This window comes from Spinacia oleracea, chromosome 4 (assembly GCF_020520425.1).
Source record: "Spinacia oleracea cultivar Varoflay chromosome 4, BTI_SOV_V1, whole genome shotgun sequence".
In the NCBI taxonomy this organism is placed as follows: Eukaryota; Viridiplantae; Streptophyta; class Magnoliopsida; order Caryophyllales; family Amaranthaceae; genus Spinacia; species Spinacia oleracea.
Window position 1 is genome coordinate 126,897,901 of NC_079490.1, and position 14,361 is coordinate 126,912,261.

At 39.8% G+C, this 14,361-nt stretch overlaps 1 long non-coding RNA gene across 1 annotated transcript; it reads left to right on the forward strand.

The window, feature by feature from the left end:
* Nucleotides 1-6,974: 6,974 nt before the first annotated feature.
* On the forward strand, nucleotides 6,975-11,757 carry LOC130459273 (uncharacterized). The gene is made up of 3 exons (XR_008918553.1): nucleotides 6,975-7,463; nucleotides 8,560-8,677; nucleotides 10,967-11,757. It is a non-coding gene; the product is annotated as an uncharacterized lncRNA (long non-coding RNA).
* The last annotated feature ends 2,604 nt before the right edge of the window (nucleotides 11,758-14,361 follow it).

Below are 14,361 nucleotides of genomic sequence, written 5' to 3' on the forward strand. Positions count from 1 at the left end.
TTAGATGATAGAAATAATAAAGCTCTAGATATGGTCCTAAGAACCCTTTGAATATTGATTAATTTATTTCAGTGTGTTTTCCTTACTTTCCAAATTAATAAAGGCGTAAATTTTCTCCTAAAATATTATTCTAACACTAAATAAGCACTAATCATACTTGCAAATATAAAAATCAAAAAATGTAAGGAAGCGGCCCACTGTAGGCCCAATAGCAAGGCCCACTCGGTCTTGAATCGTGACATCGAAACCAATCCACAAAATAAACCACACCATCCCCTTCATATTTCCAAGACATAAAGGTCAAACCCGTGAAAGCCAAAGAAATCAAAAGAAATCAAATTCAAACAATGCAAATGTTGCTCAACAAAAAAATTCATAAAATATGAACCCATCATCCCCACCATTAACAACACGCACTTCAACCCACCGAAAAAGCCTACGCAAAGATCTTCATATCTTCTACACCCTAACTCCGTTTTCAAAGCCGTTTCGAGTTACGAATAGAAAAAATTAATCCGGACGAAAATGCGTCTAATGCTAACAGTCCAAAAAGCTTCGAAAACAGTGTCAAAATTGATTTCTGGCGAATAAAAAGTAAAATGAAACAAAAAAAGTAATAAATACAAGAACATGTGAAGGAAAAGAAGAAACGCGCCAATAAATCTCCCAGGAAACATTTTTAGCGCCCAAAGCTGGGCGCCGAAATCTTTAACGCCCCAACCTCGGCGTTGAATCTCTCTGCTTGCCAAATTTTGCCCAGAAGTGCTCGTCATTTTATCCGCACATACACGGAAAAATAATGAACACTTGGGGGGGTACAGCACGTATTCATACATACGTACCAAAAAACACATGAAAAGATTTTTGTGCAAATACATGTACTAAAAAAAAACAACGTACCAAAAAACACATGATAAGATTTTTGTGCAAATACATGTATTAAAAAAAAAAAACAAAGTGCAAATACGTGTACTCAAAAAATAAAAAAATTTCTTGGCTTACGGCAGAGCAGCAGATTAAAATAATAATAAACTTCACTTATTCTACCGTTTCGAATAATATGTTTCCATCTCAGAACATACTTATCAAATTCGGCATCCTAGAATTCATTCTAGCTAGAACTACGCACGACCTGATTCTAAGTTAAAGTTAATTAACAAGGATACGTAGGCAATCCTGTTTATGGATTCGGTCCAATCAAATAATAATATAATGTGCATAAGTGTTGGAAATGAGTAAATAAAAAAAAGGGGAGAAGCAAAAGGAAAAAAAAGAAAAATAAAATCACGCCTTTATTAATGTTTAAAAATAAATAAGAAGGAAAACAAAAAGTGCTAAGGAATCAAAAACAAACACAACTGAAATAAATAAAGGGCACCTACACCCTAACAAGAACTACACTACTCGAGTTCTTCCGGATCATCAAACAAAGTCTTGTAGAGGGCAATGTTCACAGGGTCCACCTCCACAGGCTTCTGCGCTGCCCCTATATCAATCTCCATAAGAACAAGCTCCTTGACACTAACTTCCAAGGATGCCAAGGCCTCAGAAACATTTTCAGTTTGAACAGCTATAGCCCGCTCAGCCTCAAGGGCACAAACAATGGGAGGGGAAGGATTATCAACGTCAATTGGCTTGGCCACTGGTTCTACTAGGGGCTGAACTTTCCTAACCCTTACATTATTCCGGCGACGATCTCCGCGAGAGCTTGCATTTCTTTTGTGAACGGCAGGCCCCTTCGTGTTAGGCACCTTTTTAAGCCTAGAACTGGAACGGGGAGGAACTTCCTTTCGCTTTCGATCAGGACGAGCTTTTACAGTCTTAATACCATGGTCGCGAGGACTAGCAGTATCACGGCTCTCATACTTAGCCCTACCTCGAGGTATCAAAAGCTCAGCCGGCTCTTCATTTCGAGCCTTAGTTCTCAAAGCCTTATCATCGGAACTCATCCACAACTTGTAGTTTCGGAAAGACCCACAAAGAAATCTCTATCCACGGTCCAACGCGGGAGGCCACCATAATACTTAGCCCACTTTAGGAAAAAACCGCTACTTTAGGTGGTACCGTATCGGAAAACGGGATGGTCTGCCTTAAGCCGTACTGCCGCATGACTCGGTAAGGAAAGATGTAAACGGGCCGAGATAGCCCCAACAAAGAAACATAAACCAGTGCCTCGGAACCCACCGTCATATTAGTCAAACCCCACCACGGTACCACCCACTTAATAGAGCATATGCCATGAGTAAAATAGGAGGCCCACTCGGCCTCGTCCTGGCCTTGGCGCAAATACTTTCGGTTACCCAAGGCTATAGGGCGATAACGTTTAGGATCCGCAGGAGCTTCTAAAAGCCTAAGTCGTTCCATGAGCCAAATCTGCAAAAAACGGGTACGATCAGAAAAATAATAATAAACAAAAGTGCTGCCTGGGGCGCACTTTCAACGCCCAGGACCAGGCGCCAGAAATTCCGACGCCCAGCTCTGGGCGCTGAAAATCAGCTCCAGGCAGGGGGCTGTCGAGGCAAACAAAAAAAGAAAAGAAAAAGAAAAAAATAGGTGTATTACTTTGCGCGAATAAACGATCGATTACCTGCAGCAATAGGGGGCTCCCCTTAAAAATTTCAGACTTGGCATCCTTTTTCTTCTCATCCGCATTCAGTAAGGTCTCGGCAACAACCAACAGCATAATGGAATCGCAACTCTCCATCTGGCTGATCAAAGGGATCAACCTTATGTCACCGAACTCGCCATTGTTATTCGACAGTAAATAGTGGTTCAACAGGCAGAATACAAGTGCTCGAATATTCAATTTCTGTTTGGTCATATTTTTACTAGGTCTAAAGTGATGTTTTACAAGCTTTGCCAAATTAACCTTATCACCCACAACGATCTCAGCGAGCATGTTAGCATCTAGTCCTAGGAAAGCCCCTATAGTTGTTTTACCCTCTTCAACAGTGCCAGGAGTAGCAGGAGTAGCATTGGTAGGGTAACCAAGGATCGCGGCAAATTCATCTGGCAAAGGGCATATTTCATTACCCCGAAAGACAAAAACATGGTGATCAGTATCCCAAAAGTCCAGGGCCGCATACAGAAAATTATAATCAATATTAATTTGTTGTAAGCCTAAGAGTGCCTCTTAGTGGTATCCTTTCAACAAAGCCTTTTCTGTGGGATTAAGGGCTCTTAACCAGCGCCTAACAACTCGTTGGAGGGAGAAGGGAGGAATCAACATGGCAAGAGTAGGGAAAAACAAAAACTAAGCAATTGCAAAAAAGAGAAAGATTGAGAGTGGTGAAAAAGAAAGACGTACTTAACGCCTATATATACGAGAAAGCATAGAGTGACATCCCAATCCCATTCGGAAACGCGCAAAAAATCCGGGAACTGCCAAAATAGAACTTCCACCGCCCAAGGCTGGGCGCCGAAATTTTTAACGCCTGGCCTGGGGCGCTGCAAATGTAGCCCAAGGCCCGGATCCTTCAAAACGCGGAGCGGGAAAGGACTTAAAACTGTGTTAATAGACACGAGGCCCTGCTGTAATCAAGATCAAGCCCAAAGCACCTGTAGAGCCCGAATAGTGAAAACAAATGTTAAAGCTTGTCGAGACTTAGACTCATCTCAAGGAAAAAATATGTGTACACTTTTCAAGGAAATATAGAAAAAAATAAAAATCATGGTCATTCTTCGAAACGAAAAAAAATCAAAATTAAAAAAAATGAAGTCGTTGGTTTCTCAAATTAAAAAGCGTTTATTTGTAAAAAAAAAAAAGATCAATCCGGGCCGAAGTAAGCTCAATGTATTAATTATTGAGAAGTGAAGCAAACTTTGTCGCCCGGAAAATGAAGTCGCACTCCACGACTTCATCAAAGTAGCATACCACTACAAAGATCGCTCGCACTTACGAGCACGATCCCAAACACGATCAAGGACATTACAAAATGCGTATCCCCAAAGAACCTCTTTGGCAAGAACTGACCGTGAAGCATGAGTGCTTGGGGGCACGAAAGAAAATATATATTTCAAAAGAGAGTATGCAAAGTTAAAAAGCAATATTCCTAGACTACGCTGTACGAAGTCTCATGTTTGGATAATCTCAAAAGATAAAACCGGATTACGACCTCAAGACAAAGGTCGCCGATGATACTTATACATAGTCCCCTAATCAAGGACCCAGGTAGTGGCAAAATTGAGCCATAAAGACTAGCTCAAAACCATGAAAGATGATGACCACAAGATAATGGTCCGTCTAAGCACGTTATCAACCTACATCCAGGTTGCAACTAAATCCGAGCACCCCTCAAAAGAATTCGCTCTTACAGGAATGAATAAAAAGAAATTCTCAAAAGAAATCACAAGAACAAATGAAATAGGGACTTGCCCACCTCAATCGGGCAAGATTGCGGCACGTACCCCGTGAGTCCCAAATCGAAAAGACGAATTCGGGTTCGCTCACCTTCAGCTGGCGGGGTGTCCACCCTTATCGGACATGGTTCGCCCACCTTCACCGGGCAGGGTCTGCGTCACTAACCGCGCAGGTCCTTAGTTTTTGAAAACGAAACGAAAATAAATTCTCCAAAAACGAATTCAGGTTCACTCACCTTCAGCGGGCGGGGTCTGCGTCACTAACCGCGCAGGTCCTCAGTTTTCGAAAATGAAAAGAAAATAAATTCTTCAAAAAACAAAAACAGGCTCGCCATTGTGAGGGGGTCGAAAAAGCACGAGGCTAATGCGTGACCTTGTCCCTCGTGGGTGTGACGTTTCTTTTTGTCAAATCAAGTGTAATTGGATTTCCTGTGAGTTTACACCCAATTGACTAGTAATATAGGAGTCGCCATTCAGTTTTTAACGACAATGAGAAAAACTGACAAAACCCGGTTATCGTGACATAAAGGGAGTGCAATTATGTTTGACCATGACGGCTGTAGGTTCCCTTGTGATCCCTGGTGTGGGGATCTCTCAACATACACCCGCAAGGTAGAGATTGAGGGTTCGGGGGACTGTAACTACCGAGAGGAGTACTCACTCTTCGATAACTCCAGAGGCAGGATATCCTTACTAGCTCAGCATAAATAATTGAAGGGACATGCGTTAACTATTAAACTAATCTGAGTTGATTTTAACAATATGCAACATATAGTACTAGATCGAGCGCGATTATCTGATTTAGATTGTTTTAAGGGACCTAGCATGATAATCCAATTTCCCAACATATTATCTTTATTAGGCGTGATAGAACAATCGGATTTAATTAGTTTAACAGTTTATAAAATGGCGAGGAAAACAATTAAACCATGGAAAAGGGACACATTACGACGCACCCTTGAGAGGTGCGTCACGGTTCTCAGAAAACTAACCACTTTCACTTTGCTATTTCTCCTTTTATTTAACGAATCTCAAATCATGGGACAGGATACGTTCTGTTCGATTTTTGGATCGATTGCGACAGAACGCGTGATCGGTTTTGCAGCGTGAGGCTTAGGCTTAGGGGTTTAGAGTCAATACTCAGAATAATAATTGTGTGTTGTCTCCTTTTCACGTCGAACTTAGGGCCCTATTTATAGAAAAGAGTTCGTGGAAAGATATAATTGTAGAACTCTAATCCACGAGGAATTAGGAAAGAACACGTCCCAGGTAATTTCAGCGCCCAGGGCTGGGCGCCGAAGATTTCGGCGCCAAGAGCCAGGCGTTGAAAATAGGGTCTGGGCCGTTTCTTTGTCAGATTAGGATTCTTAGAATCCGGAGTGTATGAGACTTTAATCGAGTCTTTTAGTGCGTATTAATTTTATGATAGAATGCATCTGGGCCCGTTACGAACTCTAGGCTCGTTAGGATTTTAATTAATACGTAATTATTATCTTCGAATCGTATTAGGAATAGGATTCTCTCGGAATTTCTATCTCATTTAGGATTTATGTTGGAGTGCAACACCTAATTCTGACAGGTTTCTATCTTTTATGACTTGCCACTTTTAACAACTACCCATTACGGCAGTTACTATTTTTAGCAGGTTTCCATAAATAGCAGGTTTCTATAAATAGCAGGTTTCGGGTGAAATGAAAAGGGGAATTGAGATTCGTTATTTTATAGGAGATGCGTTGTCAAATGGAGATTTATGTTCTCATCATCGAACCTTCCCTTTCGGGAATGGGGACAAAAGTAGGCGTCTACAGTTAGCCCCCACTTTGACTGAGTCTTGGAGTAAGACGATGGTCAAAGTATTAGACGGAGTGCGTCACACAAGTCATGGTGACCTGTTTTGCGAGGGTCTCACGAGCCCCCGAGTGATAACATTTGACTTAAGGGTCATCACTTGAAGTGTCGACATATCCCTCACGTGTCATTGGGATTTGTCAACGGATAGTATAGAAACTCCCTCACTTTGTCATTGGAAGTATCTAAAGAAGCGTAGAAACTCCCTCACTTTGTCATTGGGAGTTGCTACAAATGTTTTCGAAATTAAAGCTATAAAGTGTAATTGGGCCTAGCCAAGCCGAACCACGAGGTAAAAATGTTTTTAAAGATTCTCATTTTCAGGGTTAGCTAAACGAGAAAACCCCCTTGTTTTTATGGGACGTAAAACGAAGAAAAATCCAACACATCGTTCTTTTTTGGAAAAACGGAAAACCAATCCTTTAATTTTTGGAAAAAGGGAAAACCGAAAAAAATTTATCGCTGCAGCGACTAAGGACCTGCGCGGTTAGTGACGCAGACCCCGCCGGCTAAAGATGGCGAGCCTGTCCGCTAAGGGTGGACACCCCGTCCGATAGAAGTGGACGAATCTGTTTTTGAAATTTGAAAATAAGGACCTACGTGGTTTGTGACGTAGACCCCGCCGGCTGAAGATGGCGAACCTCACTACTACAAAAATGGGCAAAGAGACCCTTTAGAAAAGACCCGTTGGTCGACGTAACGGGTCTCTTTAATTTAAGAGATCTAATATTATAGATAACGACTCTCTTATGAGTTAAATGGCCCATTAAAATTAGAGGGGTGAAAAATAAAAGACCTGTTATCTGATTTAACGGGTCTCTAGCGTATAAAAGGGGCCATTTAAATGCCGTGCAAAATAAAATAAAAGAAGCAATAAACCCTTTATTTACTTAACGGGTCTCTTATGTATCAAGGGACCCACCACTTCTCGTAAAAAATAATTGGAAAATAGCAAAAGAGCCGTCATTTAACATAACGGGTCTCTATTTTCATTCATTTCCTGGCGCCAAGACTTTCGCAAAACCCAATTTCACCCTAGGTTTTTCTTTTCCCTCTTTCTTCTTCCCTGGACATACAACCCCTAGGTTTTTTCTTTGCCTCTTTCTTCTTCCCTGGACATACAACCTAAGGCAACCATCGACGAATTCATTGACGAACTCACCACTACCAACGGCTAATCGGAGAACTAAGTTACGATTGGCGACTTCACTCCCACTGGCGACCTCGACACAATCGCTAGCAAACTACAAATTTAGGTTTTTGTTCTCATCACTCTCTTCTTCTCTTTAATTATTTGTTTCAAATTTCTGAATTTCGTGTGGTTTTCGGTTTTGGAATTCGATTTGTAATTTCTGCTACAATTTAGGGTTTTTTTTTCCTGAAATTGTTTTCCCCTCTGAATTTCTGAAATTTCAATTGATGCGATTTTGTGTTTAGATGTTCATGTAATAGCTTGTTTCAAATTTCTGAATTTCGTGTGGTTTTCGGTTTCAATTTGTAATTTCTGCTACAAGTTAGGTTTTTTTCCTGAAATTGTTTTTCCCCAAAAATTTGATATTTCAATTGTTGCGATTTGTAATTTTAATTTTGGGGTTAGGTTTTCCAGTTTCATGGGAAAGTGTTTCGCCATGGTTTGTTGGAATACTGTCTTTCTAGAGTTTCTTGGCATGAGTGAGACACTGAATATGTTTGATCTTTCAAAACCTCCACAACATATTTATGGTATCCAGATTTGGGTGTTTATGGGATGCGCCCAAGTATCAGACTCATCTTTTATTAAAATTTTCTTATTTTGTAGTTTGAAGTGTCAAGTATCAAGGCACACCTATGTTTGAGTATCATGTATCGAACAAGGGAACCCACTATTTTGCATCTAGATGGATACAAATCTGAATAAATATATGATGTAGACACTGGAAATGTCGAGTCCAATAGTCTAGTAACATAACAGAAGATGGGCTTTGACTCCCCCTTTCCAAAATAGAACCCTCGTAGATTCGCACATCTTCTTGTCATCAAATTGTTTCAAAGTGATGCATACATAGCCACCCTCGACTCAACTGGATTTAATTGAATAATATTTAAGTGTAAAGGGTAAAGCTAATTTATTCTTGTCCATCCCCTTTCGTCATATTTTACTTAATGTTCGCTCTAATAACTCGTTGTTTCTGACTGAAAGTAGTTTTAGAGATGATAATGTTGTTGAAGTCCAGACCCCAGAGTGGTACTTTTGTTCCTGCTCACTATTAAGTAGATATTTTATTTTATTTTGCCTAGATATAAGTTATATCTTATTTTTGCTCACTTTGGTAAGTTCATAATTTGAAACATGTCCTATTTGCCTCTTCACAGGTGTTTAATAGATACAATGGTGTGATTGATGGAGTCCAGTTCTCATCACATGACCCTGTAGGTGGCCTACTAGCTAGATCTACCCATTGATCCATCTGCTGGTATTCGTTGTGCAGAGGTATTGCTTGAAATTTTCCTATGCTTCTATGAGATGATTGGATCTTTATCACATCAATATCTTTCATTTGTATGAAGTGTTAAAACAATTCAAAAATTGTTTTATTTGTTCTTTTCTTGCTGATATATAATGGTATGTGCACAAGCTCCGCTACATCTGCTTGATATGTAGCTATACTTTCATATGTGGTTGTGTGTGTATAGTAAGCTGCTAAATTGCTTCTGTCAAGTTCTGAATCCGTGCTTCATTACTTTGAATGAATATTTTCAATCTTTCTCCATTTGACCAGTTAGTGAAAGGTTCTGAGATGTCCATTTATTTCTCCATTTAACCAGTTTAGTGAAAGGTTAATTGTGAGATTTATAGAATCATATCATTGAGAATACCAATCCAAAGATACTGCAGCTGTACCACTAGTAATGGGCATATAAATAACCAGTTATTTAAAAAAGTAGTAGTAACTGACACAAATAATGCCTGTTACAATTCCAAATAGATTAATTTTCTCAGTTTCAGTTTTAAGCTTTTAGCAATTACAGTTCTGAATGAGTTTCAAGATATGTTAGGCATTCAGATACTCTCCCGATTTTCCTGATTGTTCTAATTGTTGGTTCAAATCCTTCATTTCTACAATTTTTTGTTGGTATTCGCTTTTAATATTTCGATGTTCATAGATAATTTTGATCATTTAGAAATTTAATTTGAACAATCGTGTCTGATCCTAAATTTCTTTCATGGTTAATTCTGTTATTGTTTGCCATAATTCTTGGAAATATGATATATGGAAGTAATCAAATTGGAGTATACTTTCTTTGTATTACAGTGGCAGTCTCGTAGTGGTACTATATTGTGTAGGTGTGCTATTAATATGAGGGAATGTGGGTGAGTGTGGGTGTATCAAGGTGTTTGAATGTGTTTGGGGATGATGAGGATCTTTTTGGCTGGATTACTATTGGCAGGGGGCTGAATTATGTTGTGCAGGTGAGTGTTCATTTAAGGGAGGGAGTGTGCAGGTAGTTCTTAGGTTGTCGGGCTTGTTGGTTTGGTTGTGTGTGTGTGGTAGGGTCGGATTATAGTTTAGTTTTTGAGCTACTAGTCTTATATAGGGTATATCTGGTTCAAGTCACAACTTTAGTTAAGTGTCAAGATTTTCAGCTGACATATAAACCATTTTCTTAGTTGAGCTTTGCCTAAACCAGTTGGTACGAGTAGGATTTCTTCTAGATCCAAGAATCGTGTTTTAAGCACCAAGCCAAATCCTTTGCTTGCTGAAAATTTATATCATTCATCCCCTCAAGTGCCGAACACGTATGAAAAGCTTGTACGAACTGAAATTTTGTCTGGGCCTATCATCCTAAGCTCAAAGTCAATATTGAAAGAAAGCACTAATAACAGACTGCCCCCACCTTTAACTGAGAGTATTTTAGCGCAGCAGCTTAAGCCTGAGATCGCATCAAGTAGCAAAAAACTCAATTTACTATTCTTTTCTGGTCCTTTGACTAGCAAGCCCTTGTCAAAAGCCTTCAATATCAACTTGAGTTCCAGTATGTGAGGAGTTTTGTTCAATAGAAAATACCAGAGCCAATGTTAAGTGAACAATATTATTGTGCTACGAAGACCCAAGCAACTTAATTATAGAGGTTATACGGTCAGTGAACAATGTTAAGTGAACAATATTATTGATTTCAAGATATGAAGCTTATAAACTCAGTTTGCTACCATCTCCTAATTTACAATGCCACACTAGAAATAGCAGTTAACTGCTACATAAAATCATTACTTGCAACTGGCATGACCTCAGTACATTAATTATAGAACAGTTATTAACATTATTAATTTATTATATTTACTTGTACAGAAGGAATAACGGGGCTTTTGTGATAGAGGGGATTGGATGGACTTTGTTGCCAATAGGTTGAGCAAAGGAGCCGAAGCTTTTGAAATGTGTATTGGTGGCAACATGAGCTCTCTATCAAACTTCCTTTTTTTTGTGTTCTTTTATCAGAAGGCATGTTTAAACGTGTCATAGATTAACTACAACATTTTTTCCGTATAAGCTCAGATTTTCTCCGTCAAAGTTCCTGATGGTAACACCTTTAGTTTGCTGCACCTTCTAGAAAGGTAGACATATATTGTGAATAGATGTATGCTTTGAGTGTATTGCACTAACTTGCCAGAAAACTGCTTTGATGGTTTCTTACTTTCTTTTAACTAATAATGTGTAATTCTGCTTCGAGACATCCAACTGATATTACTTGTTTTCTAAATTTAATTTCGTTGTTAATGCAGGTTTGTTTCTTGTTGAAGGTAAGGTGTAAGGGAAGTTCACATTTGGAAACCAGCCAAACAGTGTTGGAGGAGAACATATGCTTGTGCCCGCATTGGCTAATAATTAGTATTGTCAATTTGTTGATGCTTGTCACAATTATGTAAACTTTTGAGCCTTATTTTATTTTGTTATTTTTATATTTTTGAAGATTACAATTGATGTAAAGTGGGAAATAATTTATTGGGTGATTGTAAGAATTAGTTTGAAATTAAAAATTTGGTTAAATGCTGATTTTTTATGCCGAAAAATGGTCGTTTATGCTATTTTTTTTTTTAATAAAAGTTAATGAAAAGAGACCCGTTAGGTATAAAAAGGGCTCTCTCGAGTATAATAATAAAAAATAGTAAAATATTCTAAGAGACCCTCTATCTAACATATGGGGTCTGAATTTGTTAATTATAATAATATTAAAAAATTCAAAGAGACCCTTTATCTTACATATGGGGTCTGAGTTTGATGGAAAAAATATTATTTAAAAATTCAAAGAGACCCCCTAGGTTAAATATTAGGTCTGAATATTTTTGCAAACATACCCCATATCTCTAATAAGGGGTCTCTTCTTCTTCTACATTATTTTTTACATGGTTAACGTAACATACCCCTTTTCTTAAATAACGGGTCTCTTGTTTTTAACAAACAGACCCCCTCTAGATGAGAGGTCTCTTTTATAAAGAGACCCCCCTATCTAGAGACCCCCTTAAATGGGGTCTCTTATGCCATTTTGAACGGGTCTCTTTGCCTATTTTTGTAGTAGTGCCTGTCCGCTAAGGGTGGACACCCCGTCCGATAGAAGTGGACGAATCTGTTTTTGAAATTTGAAAATAAGGACCTACGTGGTTTGTGACGTAGACCCCGCCGGCTGAAGATGGCGAACCTGTCCCCTAAGGGTGGACACCCCGTCCGATAGAAGTGGACAAATCTATTTTGAAATTTGTTTGTTTTTTTTGAAAATAAGGACCTACGCGGTTTGTGACGTAGACCCCGCCGGCTGAAGATGGCGAGCCTATTTTAAATTTGAAGACTTTATTTTTCGAAAACTGAGGACCTGCGCGGCTAGTGACGCAGACCCCGCCTGTTGAAGGTGGGCGAGCCCATTTTGAATTTCTTACTTTCTTTTCATTTTGCCTATGTAGAAGGGCTTTTGTGTTTGCAACTTGTTGGTGGGTCGCAATATTTCCTGATTAAGTGTGTCCTATAAGTGGGCCCACACAGTGTATATTTCTGTTAACGATATTATTTTTTGTTTAAAATGCCGTTTTTTTTTTTGGGATTATCCAAACACGGGACTGTGCATAACCTTGCACACTCTTATATATTTTTTCGCGAGCCCCCAAGCAATTGGGCTCGTCGGTCATTTTTCGCCAAGAGGGGTACGTAGCTTACAACGTCTTTTAATCATGTCTGGGGTCATGCTCGTATGTGCGAGTGACCTTTATGGTGGTATGCTATTTTGAGGAAGTCGTGGAGTGCGACTTCAGTTTCCGGGCGACAAAGTTTATTTTCCAATAATATTTGGTTTAGCTTGGCCCGGATTAATCTTTTGACAAACAAACATTTTTCATTTTTGAGAAACCAACGACTTAACAATATTTTTTTTGGTGTTTCGAAGAATGACCTTGATATTTATTTTGCTCATATTTGTTTTGAAAAGTGTACACATATATTCCTTGAGACGAGTCTAAGTTTTGACCAAGTTTTAACATTCATTTTTTTGATATTTGGGTGCTAAAGGTGCTTTTGGGCTTGATCTTAATTGCAATAGGGCCTCGCGTCTAGCGACACGGTTTTTAATTCCTTTCCTGTTCCGCGTTTTGTGAAATCTGAGCCTTGGGCTACATTTTCAGCGCCCAAAGAAGGGCGTTAATTATTTCGGCGCCCAGCCGTGGGCGCTGAAAGTCCTCTCCTGGCGATTTTTGGTTTTCGGATTTCTTTACGCTTTTCCGAATGGGATCAGGATGTCACTTGATGTCTTCAGCTATATATAGGGGCTAGATACATCCCTATTTTCTATCACTCTCAATTTCCTTCTCTCTTGTAATTGCTGCGTTTTTAATCACTCCAACGGGCTGTTAGGCGTTGGCTACGAGCCCTTACTCCTATAGAAAAGGCTTTGTTGAAAGAATACCACTTAGAGGCACTTTTAGGCTTACAACAAATTAATATTGATTATAGCTTCCTGCATGCATCCCTAGGCTTTCGGGATTCCGATCATCATGTTTTTGTCTTTCGGGGCAACGAAATATGTCCTTTGCCAGACGAATTTGCCGCGATCCTTGGTTATCCTACTAATGCTACTCCTGCCACTCCTGGCACCATTGAAGAGGGTAAACCAACCCTAGGGGCTTTCCTAGGACTAGATGTGTTAGGTTATGATACATATGACAATTCATAAATCATGCGGAAAAACCATAAAGCCAGGAAAGCATATTATTTACACATAATCACTTAGCATAGTTTAGATGCATACACTTTGTTGCGTGCCCTCCCTAGCTGCGCCCGAACCGAACAAGAACAAGTCTTTAGGACTCCAAGTGTCGTCCCTCCGTAGATAGTCCACAGCACGTCCGGATCCGGCTTAAGCTTGACCAACTAGGAACGCCCTTAAGGTACTTAGAATTTTCGGCTATTGTAGGCAATTATGTGACTGAATTTTTGCTCTCAAAAATCACTTTGAATACTTGAATACTTCAATTGTGTCTATAAATTATGACCCTAGGCACCTATTTATAGAGGTATGGAAAAGGAACTGGAATCCTATTAGGATACGAATTAATTAAACTAGAATCCTAATAGAATTCTTATTTAATTAATTCATCCTTTTAGGTTTAGGAATTTAATCATATGTCGAAACCTGACAGCTTTAGGATTCGTATAGCACACAAACACACACACGCACGCACAGCAGCCCACGAGGGGCGCCATGTGCGCGCGCGCAGCCCGCGAGCTCGCAGCCCATTGCCACGAGGCCCACACGCTGCCGCAGCCTTGGCGCGCGCTGGGCCTGCCTTGCGGTGGGCCTGGCGCAGCCTTGGCTGGTGCGTTGTGGCGCGCTGGCTTGCTGGGCGATGGCCCGGCTTCGTGCTGGGCCTTCGTCTGGCAGGCCTCGCCCGATGCTAATTCGTACGATACGCTTCCGATTAATTTCCCGATTCCGGAATTCATTTCCGATACGAACAATATTTAATATTTCCGATTCCGGAATTAATTTCCGTTTCGAACAAATATTTAATATTTCCGTTTCCTGAATTATTTTCCGATTCCGATAATATTTCCGATTCTGACAATATTTCCGTTTCCGGCAATATTTCCATTTCCAATAATATTTTCCGATACGTACCATGTTTCCGTTTCCGGC